This window comes from Mycteria americana, chromosome 1, assembly GCF_035582795.1.
Source record: "Mycteria americana isolate JAX WOST 10 ecotype Jacksonville Zoo and Gardens chromosome 1, USCA_MyAme_1.0, whole genome shotgun sequence".
Classification (NCBI taxonomy): Eukaryota; Metazoa; Chordata; class Aves; order Ciconiiformes; family Ciconiidae; genus Mycteria; species Mycteria americana.
The window spans coordinates 203959322-203975553 of NC_134365.1; positions in this window are offsets into that span (position 1 = coordinate 203959322).

The window sequence follows — 16232 nt, forward strand, 5'->3', positions numbered from 1 at the left end:
CACATCCAACCAAATTTACCCTGTGGGGAATCCTTAAGGTCTGAGTGACAATCAAATTCTTAAAAAAAAAAGCAACAAGATGTGAAAGAAAATTCTCTTTATTTAGGCAACTGCTACTGGATCCCTAATCGAAGGGAAACAGGGACAGCTGGAGAGTAATAGCTATCCCCTAAAAGGCAAGAGATAAGGAACATCTGCTAGCAGGGACCTGAGTGAAAAAAGACCTGTCTGTGAATGGACATAAAATATTAATATTCCCATATCTAAGTTCCTCTAGACAATGCAAGAAACAAAGAGCAAACCTTGAACAAACAAGACTTTTGCAGCAGATCTCTATTCTGTGAAATTTACAGCCATACCTCACAGTATGGCATGATTCACAGGATGCCACTTCACTATTGCACTTCCCAAGAGGAATCACAACACACAACCCCGGAGACTGTGGCAGCACCAGTCCCTGAGCACAAAGGACTAGATTTTAATGCACTGATTTTCTGTTGGTTGCTTCCTAACTTGTTTTTGTTTCCCTGTGTAATTTTAATTTTGCCTGTAATACGTGTACACATTACAATTAAGTGGCCAGATCAGCAGAGACCTCAGCAAGCCACTGAACATGGTTACAAAAAGGCTAATGGACCCCTTGCCACTTTGCTGATGTGTGCTCTGTGCGCTTGCCATTTTTTCTTTACAGTGGCTACCTTTCTTTGGAGAGGAAAATAACTGGCACTTAAAAGCAATTTTAACAAACAGATATACAAGTGGAACAGGCTTTCTGGTGACAGCGTTCTGCCACTGCCCCCACACCATATAAAGCCGTTTCATAGCCACACCAAGCTCCATTTTGGAAGCAATAACTGTATTTTGGTGGAAGGCTCTTCCAGGACTCCAACACCGTAATAATGAGGAGCCACCTTTTCTTTTCTAGCCTGAATTTGCTCCTGGCCCCTTTATATACCTTCAGTTCTTGTACCATTTTTGCTGTTTTCAGAACATCCCCATTCATCCCACCAGCATTTTCACAGACAGCAGCTGTATCCCCTCCAGCCTACATTTAGCTAAGCTAAACAAGAAAAGCTCCTTCTGTTTTCGGATATGACATGCTCCTCCTTCCCCTGCACAATAATCCTTCTGCAGACTTGTTCCAGTCTGAAGGCAGAGCTGCACACATGATCCCAAACACAGTCAGAACAAGCCCTTGTAATAAATCCTACCATCTCTACTAGAAATCTGGGGATATTATCCTCTTTTACATACCTGCACTGATGCTAGCATCACACTTGGATCAGTCAATACACCAAAGAGTTTCCTCTGGAAAAGAAGCCCAGCCCTCAGCTCACAAAACAGCTGGCTTGGGTGGCTCCACTTTCCTGCAGTGCTGCCTGTTGAAAGGACTCAGGGAGGACACAGAGCAAAACCATTCCTGCAGGAGCAATTAATGCAGCCTGCATCTTAACACTATATAGTAAGCCCTTCTGCTCAGAAATGGGAAACTCTGATTTAAATCACTCTATTCTGAATCTCTTCTACTAGGTCTGCAATATTCCAGTATTCCTCAAAATAAAAGCAAAAGCGTGGTAGTTAAGATTCACTGTTGAGACACAATAGGGTGATCAAGCACCTGGATAGATCCAACCAGAGAGTCTGAGACCCTTCCACCCCTGCAGCATGGACGTGAGGCCAGATTAACTTGCAGACGGTTCAGGAGGCTGCAGGCATTCAGCATCCCTTTGGGTAGTTTACAAAAACTGCAGATAATTTCAGTGTGATCACTGCTGCATGTGACAAAATTAATACTATTTTTCTTTTTAAATTAGAGCTCTCAGTCACAGAGTCCAGGTAAAGGCAACGAACCGTGGTTGAACACCCCCAGCTTAATGATCATCCCTCTGCACTCGTTCTGTGTTCCCCTTGTCATCAGAAGACAGAGGATATTTTGCACATGAAGGTGATTTCATGCAAACTTTCGAGCGCTGAAAAGGTCTGGTAAGTCAAATCCAACTTTAGTTCTTCTCCTTATATTGCTTTATAACTATAATAATTTTCAGGCAAAGATAATTGATTTGGTTTCCCATCCATTTAAGCATAAGTCTCAGGCAATGTCTGCGTTATCAGAAGAGAGACAGCCAGAGCCAACCGTGACCACACACAGACCACACAGGGCTGGAAACCATCCTTGTCTTGCACTGGGGAGGACAGGAACCCCACATCACATCAGGGAAGAAGCACCAGCTATGAGAGCCACAGGCTGTTCTCCAGGCTGTGTTAATTCTCAAATGTTTGGGGACCAATTCCTCATGGTTTGTCACTGAAGGGTTCAGGGCCAGGGTGACGCCAGCAAGCACCTCATGTAGGAGGAAGACGGTGATGAGAAGCAGCTTGGCTGCAGGGAGCAGGGAAGAGCACTGCCAGCTTGTCCCTCATCCTGGGAGGATGAGGAGGTTGTTGCATTTCGATGAGGAAACAAGCTGGTGAGCGCTAGGGAGGCCATCACAGCTTTCCTGGACTGTTTGAACTAGCAGAAACTCTGATCCATTTCTCAGCGGTCCTATCTCTTGGGAGGACATTTCATCAGACTGAATGTGCAAACAGATGTTCCAGATGGTTTATAAGCTAAAATTGATGGCAAATGTATTCAGCTGCTGGATATAAGGCCTGTGTTATCTACCTGCAGTGAAATCTGCATTGCCCAATTTTTCTCAGTCTCTGTCTATTCACTACTAGGTTCAATTCGCACTCAAACCTGCTGACATTTCTTGCATCATCTCCCAGCATGAGCTACTGAGCAATTTCAGAGATACTGACTGAATTTGCAGCCACGCAGGTGAAGATTTACAGGTATGCATGCTAGGTAAGCTGGAAGATTTGCAGTGTAATGCTTCTGACAGTAGAGAACAAAGCTATGATAAAGCACCGATGTCTGGACAGTATGCGGGCCTGCAAATATAACTAAGAAACATCAGCTTCCCGGCTGATGTGAGTCACTGCACATGCACAGCTACTCCTCAGCACTTGCCTACAAGCTGGCAAAAGCTTTTTAACACTGCACACATGTCCCTCCTTTTTGCAGTGTGATGGAGAACTTAGTGCAACTCGCTGGCAGAAGTTTGAACCACCAAAGAAATGGGGAAGACTGAAGCTTGGCTGCAATGGGGACGGACTGTTATCGGGGCAGGGGCAGCACCACACCCTGGTAGGTCCAACAGGGCGAATGAACTGGAAGGGAGGTGAGGCTTGATGTCAGACATCCCACCGAATTCATTGTGCTGCCTGCAAACAGCCTTTGCAGAAATGCTGCGGAAAACAGCTGGAGATATTGCAGATGTGCAAGGCCCTTCCCAGACTATTTGAGAGGAGGCCAAAGCCACCATTGCTATTCCTGGTTTTGGCCAAGGGGTCACTCTGAATGCATCAAAAGGGCAGGAAGAAACACCAAGGCCTGGTGTGGCCCAAGCATACTGAGCTGAGGGACCTGGCATCAAAAGCCTGGCTGCAAAATGCCTGGGACTGAGCTGTGCCTGTGTGAGGGTGAGCGAGGAGAGCAGCTCTCAGCAGGAGCAGTGAGCCCATCTCAGCAGCCCTCCAGCAGCTCCACTTCCCAGGGGCTGCAGCAATGCCAAGCGGGTCTCAGGTGACAGAGGATATTTCATCAGCAGATACCCAAAAGGCTGTACAGTAGACAGCACTGACACGTTAAGACATTTTCTTGACATAAAAAGAATAGCGCACAAGCAACAATACAGGAGCCAAAACCATATGGTCAAATCAACCAGAGCAATTGTATTCATCAGACTTGCCACTGGGAACTGTGCAGCAAGGGCTATAATCAACACATCTGCTACCCTGAAACCATGAAGGAGAAGTCCTCAATGCTGCAGACTCCCTGTGCACTACTCAGTACTGAAGCACCTGGGACTGGAGCTATTTCTCTACTTATTTATTTTACAGTTCTACAAAATTGCTCTACAGTGCTTCACTTTGCCTTCTATTTTCCCACAGATGTTTCAATATAAATTATAGTAATTATCCATTGTGAAGAAATTAATTGGCATTAACAATTGTGTGAAATGTAATTGTTATCAATTTCATGGGATTTCTGTCATGTTCAATCGCCCACATAGCTTGAACAATCTGCACATTGTGGAAGTACGGATGTATAGACTATCCTCAAAGGATGAGTTATCAAGATACAGTTTAGTCCATTTGACTTGGAGCTTTGCGACAGAAGTGAATTTTCTGGAGGACTTTGAAAGAAGTGGTGCTAGAAAATCCTTTCTAGAGTCAGGCAACAGTATAGAGGAACAAAAACTGTACCTTATCCTCCTAACATCCTTCTCACATAGCAGATGTTCAACAGAGCCAAAAAATGCCATAGCCAATTTCCATCTTTAACAAAAGTGACAGGACAAGAAGAATTTTAGCTGGAATTTTCATCCTAAAGGGTGAAAGAGCACTTTCCAACACACCTTTCTGGAGCTGAAGTTTGAAACTTTCAGCAAGGCATTTGAAGAAAGAACCTAAACTATTAATGTCCTGTTCTGATGTGCTAAATGAGACTTAAAAGAAAGATAAGAAAGGGGTAGTTTAAAGCAAAATTGATCATGTCGTTTGGTATTTTCAAAGCAATGTCTCCAGGCCTCTCACCCCGTTGAGTCCCATCTTGACAGTGATGTTACTATTTCCATGACTGATTTTGCTGAAGTCTCTATCATGGCTCTAAATCACAGCCAGTTTAACTACAGATGATGTTCTTACACATTTGGATTCTTCATTCTCTCTGTCCTGACAATCTTTTTTTAGTAATATCTTACAAATGTGAGTTGCAGAGATCAACAACTTTACTTCTTAGCATACACATGTTCCATAAGGAGACAGAAACTGGAGTAACCCAAATGGGACCTATATAACTGAGTACTCCAGACTGAAGGACCCTCTGAAAACATTGTATCATAGCACTTCTTTTCTAAGGATTTCCAGCAGCTGTTTAAAAGTAGTTAGATTTTGCTACCTTTTTTTTTTTTTTTTTTGGCCCCTGCCATCTGGAAGGCTGTTAGCAAATGTGATTACTCTGATGGCTAAATAACCCCTTTTGACTTCAACTTTCCAGTTATTTATGGCAAGCATAAACTCAGCTGTTATTGTGTGACCATGGCCTTTTGCAATAAATAGTTCCTCTCTCTCTGTGGTGCTTACATCTGGCCTCCCGACACTGCATATGGTTTTTAGATAGAAGTTTCAGCCCTCCAAGCAGGATTGGCACTCTAGGTCCCTTCTCATCCCAGTGACCCCTCTCTGCACTCTTTACAGCCTGAATCCATCTCCTATGAATCATACAAGCACAGGCCAATGGAGGTGGGAAAGCCCTTCTGGAGATTAGTCCAACCCCCTGCTCAAAGCAGGGTCACCTAGAGTAGATTGCTCAGAGCCATGCCTGGGTGGGTTTTGAATATCTCCAAGGATGGAGACTCCACAGCCTCTCTGGGAAACTTGTTTTGGTGCTCAGTCACCCTCACAGTAAAATGTTTTTTCTCATGTTTAAATGGAATTTCCTGTGTTTCAGTTTGTGCTCATTGCCTCTCATCCCATCACTAGACACCACTGAGAAAAGCCTGGGTCCATCTTCTTTACTCTCCCCATCAGGTATTATATACATTGATGAGATCCCTCTGAGCCTTCTCATCTTCAGGCTGAACAGTCCCAGCTCTCTCAGCCTCTCCTCACATGTCAGACAGTCCAAGCCCTTAATCATCTTCATGGCCCTTCATTGGACTCACTCCAGTATGTCCAGGTCTCTCTTGTACTGGGGAGCCCAGAACTGGACACAGCACTCCAGGTGTGTCCCACCAAGGCAGAGCAGGGGGGAAGGATCACCTCCCTTGTCCTGCTGGCAACACTTTGCCTAACGCAGCCTGGGATGCTAGTGCTGGGATCATCATTTCTAGCATTCCTCACGTAATGGCATTGATATTCTCCTACCACCACTGCGGACAGCTAGCCTAGTTGAACAGTCTTTCCACAGACACATCATTTTGGATACTTACAGCCACTCTCTGATCTACCAGTGCCTCCAGAAGCTTTTCCTCCTCTGTCATTTACAGCTGATAAGATCCCAATTTGTAATAAAGGTTTTGTTATTAGTTAGCAAGTACCTGACCTTTCATTTTGTACAGTTAAATTTCAGTCCCTTTCAATTACTGCAGTCCTCAAGGTCACCCAGTTCTTTCTGAAGATGGTATGAATATTTTACATTTGCCCAATACATAACCTTTCTCTTTGGAAGTTCTCATTATCTTTTAAAAGTCTCTCTAGTTGGAAAGCCTCTGAAGTCTTACATTCCTTATTCATTTTGCTGCCCTTTTCTCAACTTTTATTATTTCTGCTTTGTCCTTCATCTTATCTGCAGTCATGCACCACAGCAAAGCCCTCCATCCTCCTTTGATATCAAGAGGAATGCTTGGCACCACCCATTAATTTTCTATTAGCTAAGCTGTATGTACCCTGCAGCAGGAATAACCTAGGTAGGTAGCACAGGTACTTCCAAACTACCAACCTAGATCAAAGCAAACTCCTTTCAATCTGGGCTGTTAAACTCACCTAAGAAGCAGTCTTGTGCTTATGGTGTACTTGGAGTTCAAAACTAGGGCAGGTAGCTGCTCCTTATATCTGAAATATATAGCTAGCCTGGTTATGTCAATGTAAAATGTAGTATTTAAGCCACATGTTGCATTAGCCAGAGATCTTCACTGAGCTACAAATGATGACTGAGTTTCTTCCTAAGGTCTTACAAATAAATCAGAGCCTAAAAACTCTATATACAGAACTGAAAATGTTATCTGCGATGGATATATTCTTGCTCATGGAATTGAAGCTGCTATTCTTTTACTTCCTTTGGGAACCTCTTCAATTGATTTAGACATCAGTATGTAGGACATGTACAGGCCAAGAACAAAAAAAAAAAAAAGAGAGCTTTCTTAACAAAGCTCTGCAGTTAGATTATTTACCAAACTTTCAAGCCAATTCAAAACCTTTAAAAATCTTAATTATTTATAATTAACATCCTAGCCTTGGGCAATAACATGACTAGACTTTGGATAATATGATAAACATCATATATGCTCTTTGGGAGTGGGGCCGAATGCAGGCAGACTTGTAAATAGCTATGCATTTTTAGAAATTGAGATGGATACGGCATAGCCTTGCTCTACCTTGTTTGTGTGTGAGGCTTAAGGTATTGCAGTACAGTTTTCTCTGCTTAAAGTTATTTGTAGCTCTGTGGTTAACAGCTGGGAAGTGGTCTTTCCTGAAGTGGTTGATAGATGCGTTTTTTTCTCCAATTTTCCTTTGGTATCTTTAGGCTTTGTCTGAAAAATTGAAAAGCCTTTAACTTAAAAACACATTGGAGTATCAACAACTGAAAACATGTTTGGGTTCCAATCTGTTATCAAAAACCAAGAAGTAAATCAGGACTTCTAAATTAAAATAGAAAGGCATTAGTCTTTCCAGTCTTTTTTAGGAAAACAAAAAAAAAGGCGTGAAGGGAAACTTTTGCTTAGTTCTGTGAAACCTGAAGACAGACATACTTTCAGAGCAACCGGGAACCTCACAGTCTGTCCGTGCCGAAAACAACAGCTCTGTTCCTCCTGCGCGAAAACCCTTCATACTTCGCCTTTTAGGGTACATTTCTGATTTTCTGAGTACTCGAAGAATGCAAGTAGAAAAAAACTCGGCCCGGTTAATTATTGCAGAAGGAACCCCCCACAGTCCTTTGCCAATCAAGCAGCCCATGAGCATTAAACACTATCAGCAATTACCGGGTTGCCGAGGGGTGGAGGCGAAGGGCTGGCTGACCGTTGTCTCTGCTCACGTACGCTCACTGAGTACACAGGGACTGGCCACCAGAGACCCTCTGTTAACTTCTACACTAGCAAAAGCAATTAAATATGCAAGACGTGGTGAAACAAGGAGCAGTTAAAGTTGCTCTTGTGGCGGCACGCTCAGCATAGCCAGGCAGCAGTATGCAGCTTTCCAGGGGGGGAGCAAAGAAGACGCCCTGCCTGCCAGCGCTGCCCAGGGTGACAGAAGGAGGGTGCCACAGGAGATGAAACTAGAGGTGAAGAGACTGAAGCAGGCAGAGATAACTAACAGAGGTGAAGGAAGGGAGGAAGGGTGCTGAGACCCTCCTGAACTGAGGGAAGACCTCCTTTGGAAAGCCTTTGGAAAGGCTACCTTGGGGGGGGGGGGGGGGGGGCAGGGAACATCAAACCAAAAAACCCAAAATAAATGAACTTGCAATTATCTGGTCACCTCTGTCAACATTCACACCTGCACTTGCACTGCCCCAGCAATGGAAACCTTGCAGTTTATCCCATCGTTACCACTGCTAGCTTATATTGCGTCTATTTGTTGGGAGGGCAAGGGAGCAGAAGCTCAGGAGCCTGGTGAAGAGCCGGCTGGCAGCTATCTGCTGGTGTTGGGTGGTAAAAGTGGGAGCACTTGCACAAGGTCACAGCTCAGGCTGAGCTGTGAACAGATATAACGTACCAGACACCTCTCAGACTTTGCCCACATGACACATGGAAAAGTATAAGTAAAAGAACCAAGTTACCACACACCATTTAATCTGGAGGAGGTGCCTTTGTGTCCATTCTCGCTCCTCAGAAAACGGGAGGTATCAGAGGTTGGTGGCTGCCACTATAGGAGGAAAAAGGGGTCTGGCATTTACCGTGATGTGTCAAGAGATGAGAATGTGCTTATGGGCTGCTACCATCCAGCAGCTGACACAAGATCACAAATAGTTTGTGGTGATCCCGTTTTTCAGATTTTTTTTCTTGCTGCACATGTTATTGCCTAAATGATTGGCTTGTAGACAAAAGTCTTCCTGGCCACACAGCTTCCCTACAGCAGCTAAACAAACTGCTTACAGGGAAAGGCAACAGCAGGAATAAAATTTCAGATGTCCTCTTTAAATTACAGCTACTTGCTGAGCCAAGGAAGAGGCAGCTGTTACCAAAGAAGCTGTCTGTGCTCTGCAGAGCAGCATCAAGGATTTCACAAAACAGTTTGGGAACCTTTGAATTAACATCTTAGCCAACGGGTCAGCAATGTGGAGAGCTGCAAAAAGAAAGAACAAAAGAACCCTCAGCATTCATTTTCAGATCACAAGTTTTCACATATGTAAACTAATACTTTCATGAGTACATTTGCTCTTTCTTCTAGCAAGGAGTGGTTTTATGGTGAACATAAATTTTCTGCTCTAGAGAAAAAACATAACTTTTCTGAAGAACAAAATTACTCAGAAATGTGAAAACTACTTCTTATATGGCAATACGTAATGTTTTTGCAAAAAATGCTAGAAATTTTGAGCACAGCTCCAAACAGCAACAGACATAAAGGTCCAGTGCTACCCACCTAAGATGCAGAACAGGCAGGTGTCTTCAGGCTACAGCTGATTACTATCACTTAATTTTCATGGCTGGGCCTTGAAATTTCCCAACACATACAGTAGTACAGATTTTCCTTATATTGATATTGAAGAAATACATCCTCCAGGAACTCTTCCCATGTGACTAGCTTTCTAGTCTGACCTTTAGGGCTAGCAAAGCCCTGAAGGCCCGGGTTTCATGTCTGAAAACATTATGGCTTAGAGCAATGATTACAAATGATCATGTGGTTTCAAAGAGAAATGATGGTCTAAGGATAATTTATCTCAAAAAAAATGCACGTTACATTAATTATGCCTTCTTATCAGAGATTTTTTTGTCATATGTCCAGCTGCATATGCAGAGTATCACTTCAGATTATTAGAGGTAACACACATGCCTTTGACTATGCAGAAGCCAGGAAACTGCAGCCGGAGACTTCTGCACTGGAAACCCCTCCTGGAGAGGTTTTCCTCCGTGGCAGAAGCCCGTCTGCAGCACCCTGACATCTATGCTAGACTGCTTGATTGCTGTTTCCATCCCTGGGAGGCCGGAAGGTCCTGGGAGTTCTGGGTAGGGGACCCAAAATGAGCGGTGTGCCCTGCCAGCTGCCTTCTCCCTGCCCTGGAGCACCAAGGCTGCTAACCCAATGCAGCACAAGCTGCCTACAGTGACCAAAGTGAGCGGTACACCTGCAATACACAGGAGAATCCACAGCAGTCAGAGAAATTGCAGCTGTAAGGGAAGTGCAGCAGATCTACCCTACCCTTTATGTTTGGATAGGCAGCTTCCTGATGGGTGGCAATGCAGTACACTTACAGATAAGGTAAAAGCTAACGATTTAGGGAACATTACTTTTAGGGAGAGTTAAATGCAGCCAATAAATCTTGAGTGTTGCACTGTCACTTTTCTCCCTGTTTTGAAGCCTGAACACAATATAAAAATTAGATGGATCCTACATATCCACAAAACCAGGATAAATGATAGTTAAGTTAAAATTAAGAAACTTAACAGAATGACAGAGTGGCTGAGGTTGGAAGGGAGCTCTGGAGACCTTCTAGTCCAACCCCCCTGCTAGTTTAGGTTGCCAGTCCAACCCCCTTGCAGGCCAACGTTAAGTTTATTCATACTGAATTTGTTTTCACAAGACTTTAGGAAACTAAGTGGTCTGAAAGACCAGATTACTTACCTTTTAATGGGCAAGAAGGCAAGGATATTTACAGAGCAGGGTCTCTAGTGGCAAGCTCACTAAGAGAGGTAAGGAAAATGCAGACAAGCCATGGTTTTCCTCAAAACCTGCCTTGGTATAAAGAAACCTTTTTTTGGACCAGGACCAGGGGTACATCATGAGGAGGTAACCCAGCTATTGCTGTTAATAAAAGATGCTATTTCACAGGAGGGAACCACTTGGTGAAGGACAAGTATTAAAGACAGCAAACTCAGAAGAATACAAGCAAAAATATTAAGCAAATATAATATTAGAAAAAGCCTTGAAGACTAGGAAGAAGTTGTGACACGTCCAAAGAGCAGGGGAGGGAACTCATTTGCACCCATCGCAACACATATGTGATAAAGCGAGTAAAAAGATAGCTGGGCAATAGCCACCTGCAGCACTGAGTGAGAGGCGAGCAGTGCAGGAACAGAGGACATTCGCAGCAGGTACGGCGTGTGCCATGAAAAGTGGCATTGTGCCCAGCAGTAGAGGAGAAATTCCTGAAGGACCTGAAAGTGCAGCACATACAGTACATGCAACTAAAGGCCGTCTCTTAGGAGAGCGGGTCTCTCTGGCCACCCCAGAGAAAAGGGAAAATGATGGTCATGAGCTATATGCAACTATGCAGAAATACCCCTGAAAGATCAGAACTGACAGGCTGGACAGAGAGGTCATCTTGTTAACCACTTCCAGCTATCTGTTAGGAAGACAGAGCTAATGGTGAATGCCCTTTGATGTATCCTCCACACATGAGTTATTCCATGAGGCCATACTACAAGAAGTCCTGAAACTCTGACAAGCTTGACAAGAGGTGAGGTCACCAGGTGATGTTCTAGCGGCTGGCAGTGCCAGAAAGCAGCACAATAAAACCTAGAAGCACTCCTTCCAAACTACAGAGAGCATGACCTAGAGGCAGACTACAGCACATTACAAATCAATATATAGCAAAGCAATTTTTGTCACCTTTTAGGCAATGAAGGAATCCAATTCAAGTGAAAGTTGACAACAGTTAAAAATACCAACTCCTCAAAAGAACTGAAAAAGGACGCTACTGGAAGAGCAGTGTCAAATACAAAAGAGGCAGCCACCCTCACAGCACATCTACTTTACCACAAAAACAGCATTTCACTGACCTGCTTTACAAGGAGCGGTTGGAGCAGAATTGTTGCAGGAAAGTGTTCCAGTGGGGGAGAAATCCAAACAAAACAGAGCATATCATACTCAGACCAAAAAGGAATTATTTTCTTTTGACCCTGGAAGTCAGGAGTTTGATTAATACATGCACAGCCCCACAGTAATGATTGCAACAGATATCACATCTTTTGGGAATATCCTTGGGAGAAGTCTGGCTCCCCTACCAGTAAAACTTCAGTACATGATCTTATAGTTACAAAATACCAGTAAAAAGGAAAAAAAAAAAGGTCTTGTGATAGATTCTTTCTACATAATGCTAAAGATGAGGGAGACTTGGGAACAGGGGCACATGATATTATAACAGTTCCTAGTGTCTGCAAATAATAAAGCCAGCAAAAGACATGAGAGAAAGAGGGAATTATGGTACAAGTGAAACTGCTAAGAAAACAGGTGTCATCAGGCCAGCCTGCACAAGAACAACAAGCTCCCTGCAATGTCTATGAATTCTGGGATGGAAAAACAGTTCCTTGTGGATAATGAGCATGGCTAAAACTGATTAATTGACTGCAGTTGAGAAAATTTTAATTCCGAAGAAAGCAATAGACAGGAAAGATTCATAAGGGGATTTCTATGAAAAAACAAAACAAAACAAAAAACCAAACGAGAAGACACATATTTGTCTGGCCCTACATGAATTCAGAAAACAGAACACGTGTTTAGAAATTGCTGCATTTGTTCAAAATGCTGGAGAAAGAACTGCAAGGAGATGCTGATAATTTGTGACACTCCTCGTGGAGTCTGGCAGAAATTGGCAACTGATTTATTTGAACACAGGAAAGCTCTGTGTGATGGTAGTTGATTATTACTGTCATTTTTCCCAAGTAATTCAGCTAAGCTTCACATTATCCAGCACAGTAGTGAATGACATAAGATAGTATTTGCCAAACCTCCAAGGAGCTTGTTTCGAACAGAGCACAATACGCAGGACACTTCCAAGACTGCAGAGGACAACACTTTTGTTATGGTTTAGCCCCAGTCAGGAACCAAGCACCACACAGCCGCTCGCTCATCCTCCCCCCCAGTGGGATGGGAGAGAGAATCGGAAGGGTAAAAGCAAGAAAACTCACAGGCTGAGATAAGAACAGTTTAATAATTGAAATAAAATAAAATAGTAATAATAATAAATAGTAATGAAAAGGAAAACAACAAGCAACAGAGAGAGAGGAACAAAACCCAAGAAAAAACAAGTGATGCGACCACTCACCACCCGCTGACCGACACCCAGCCAGTGCCTGAGCAGCGATCGCTGCTCCCCAGCCAACTCCCCCCAGTTTCTATACTGAGCATGACGTCATATGGTATGGAATAGCCCTTTGGCCAGTTTGGATCAACTATCCTGGCTGTGCCCCCTCCCAGCTTCTTCTGCACCTGGCAGAGCATGGGAAGCTGAAAAGTCCTTGACCAGTGTAAGCACTGCTTAGCAACAACTAAAACATCAGTGTGTTATCAACATTATTCTCATCCTAAATCCAAAACACAGCACAATAGCAGCTACTAGGAAGAAAATTAACTCTATCCCAGCCGAAACCAGGACAGCTTCATACAGAGAAGTTGCAATCTATTTCAAATATATGTGTGACTAACCAAAACCAGATGTAAAAAGCCAAGAATAGGGGTTCCAAAATTGCCTCAAAGTCTTCGCATGCGCCCACTAAAGGGACCTTTGAACTGTGGTCATCCTCACTGGAGGCAGCTGAGCTTGAGGCCGTAGTGGCTACAGCCCCTTTCAGTTGTCCAAGGACCAGAGCTGTCCATTCAGAGACACTGAAGTGTTAACTACAGCCCCAAATCCCACTTCTACAGAGCTGCCAGCCAATGTGAGCTTGGAGATCCCCCAGCCATACTCATATGCTGAAAATGCCATGCACCTTCCCCTCCACACTGACCAGAAATGTCTTAATCACAGAAAGCACCTTCTGCTGCCTCCCAGTAACTGAGCAGATCAGTGAAAACAACTGCAATGTTAATTGCACAGGTTGCAAATGATGCTGCAAAGTTAAAACCCCCTTGCAGAATAATATTTTAGTTGCTATATTACATGGTCTCATGGACTCTGCTGTATCTGCAATGCTGACTCTAGATGAAGTTGGTTTGGAAGATCAGGAGTGTTTTCTCTCAAAATCTGGATATATAAAGGCCAACACGAAGATGTAACAGTGAGCAGGCATAACAGCCAGCACAGACAGAAGGCTCCACTTACCAGATGAGCATCTGTGCGAGGACTGATCACCCCTTGATCAGGTCTTTCCCACAATTCAGCATATGAGCATATTAATGCACAAGGAAATGTTATCAAGAATGGCCTAGCACAAGGGAAGTGCTAGCAATTCTCAGTGGCTTTTTTTCTATTTTCTTTAATACAAGAAGCACTAGAAGTCAGTCATTTTCTACCCTGATCACTCTGCACCAGGTGGGGTGTGCAAGCAGTGCCAGCAGCTTTTTTCTTGTAACGAACCCCCAGTTCTTCCAGCAACATTAGAAGCCATTTCAGCATCTTTTTTCTAGGGTAACACACTGTAAAGCTGATGGAGAGTTTCAACTGCAAATGAAAGAGGAGAAATAATCCTGAGCAGGGGTGGGACTGGGATTCCTTCAACAGAAGGGCTACACATGGGCGATGGGGGATGATGGCTGTTACAGCTGTTGAACGTAGAGTAGTTCATTGCCTACTGGGAAATCAGGAGCACTGCTTGCATGGATTTCATTAACAAAAGGCTTCAATGTGTAACAACTAAAGGAAGCATCATGGTATTGCCAGGGTTACAAATCACAACAAAATATGGACTCAGAATTTGGATCCACGGAGGAAAAAAGCAGGTTTCCTATTACAATGTTTAAAAACACTGGAATATCATAACCTTTCAGAGTTGATAACTGACCCAGCGGCGCAAATAAGGACAAGTGTCACACAGCCAGTGGATGGACAGTTATGTGGGACACATCCTAGGGAACAGGGGCTCTTCTTCTGCAGCTGCTGACAGGGACAAAAATGCCACTGGTGATGTTGAAACAGGGATAAGAGTATGCAATGCCAGCAGGATTTTAAATGGCAGAGCAAGGAGCACTGCAAACACAGTCACTAGAAAGATCATGATGTATTTCAGGAGCTGGTGTAGAAACAGTAATAACTTTACCTCTCAACCCCCTTTATTTGCAAGGAAGAGGAATTGTATCCATGGGTAAATTTAAGAGATTGGTACCTTCTCCCTTTAAAACTGGCATAGAAAGGGACAAAAGATACTACTTTTTATGCCTCCATCTTTCTCTTATGTACTTGTGTGGGCTACAAGGAGGAAAGAGTGAGTTTCTGAATCCTTGTTAATTAATTGGACTAGATGACCGTTGTAGGTCCCTTCCAGCTGGAACTATTCTATTCTATTCTACTCTATTCTATTCTAACACCAGCATAGTTTTTACCATTCTGCTCCAGCTAAGCCATGATGATGCCACCAGGAATTTAAAATATTGGTGAAAACAAATAAAAAATGAAAATTATACTTCCAGCAGTGTACAGTCTCCCAGTCCCTGAGGAGATGGGCATGAAGAGGGATGAACATCCCAGAAGGACACCTCTCAGATCACAGGAGACACACCGCAAAATTGCTATTGGGCTGCATGGAGAAGAAAACAAGATAAGAGCAGTCTTCCTCCATCCTGCACTGGAGAAAGGCCCAGCAGCACCTGAATGTGACAGCATTGGGCCAAAAAGGGACAGAGAACCTTGAAATATGTTTCAAGAGCATTTTTGTTCCCTTCTCACCATGTTCCTATGGGAGAGGGGTCTTTCCACTCTGGTAACCAACCACTGTATTGACATACAGCCTGCACTAAACGGCTAGTTCCTGCAACTCCCTAATTACCAGGGTAACCTCATCTGTGCTGCAGTAGGAGCAGGAGACAAGGCACAGGCACCAAGTGGCAACATGCAGAGCCCTGGTCACTCCACCAGGGACAGAGGAGACAGGGAGAATTTAGGAGGCAAAGTACAACAGCAGGTCAAAAAGATACCAGAACTGGCATTACTGCAAATGTGTGAATAAAGAGCAGAAAAGATGAAGAAAATAAAAATGAACTGTGGGAAGAGGCCATCTCTCAAAGCACCCCAAAGGGTACACTATCCTTATGTCCATTTTGACTACAGACCCCAGTTCATTTGCAGTGAGTTTGTACATCATGTACATCATAGAAACATAGAATGGTTTGGGTTGGAAGGGACCTTTAAAGGTCATCTAGTCCAAGCCCCTGCAAAGGGCAGGGATATCTTCAACTAGATCAGGTTGCTCAGAGCCCCATCCAACCTGACCTTGAATGTTTCCAGGGACGGGGCATCTACCACCTCTCTGGGCAGCCTGTTCCACTGTTTCACCACCCTCATCATAAAACATTTCTTCCTTAAATCTCATCTGGAT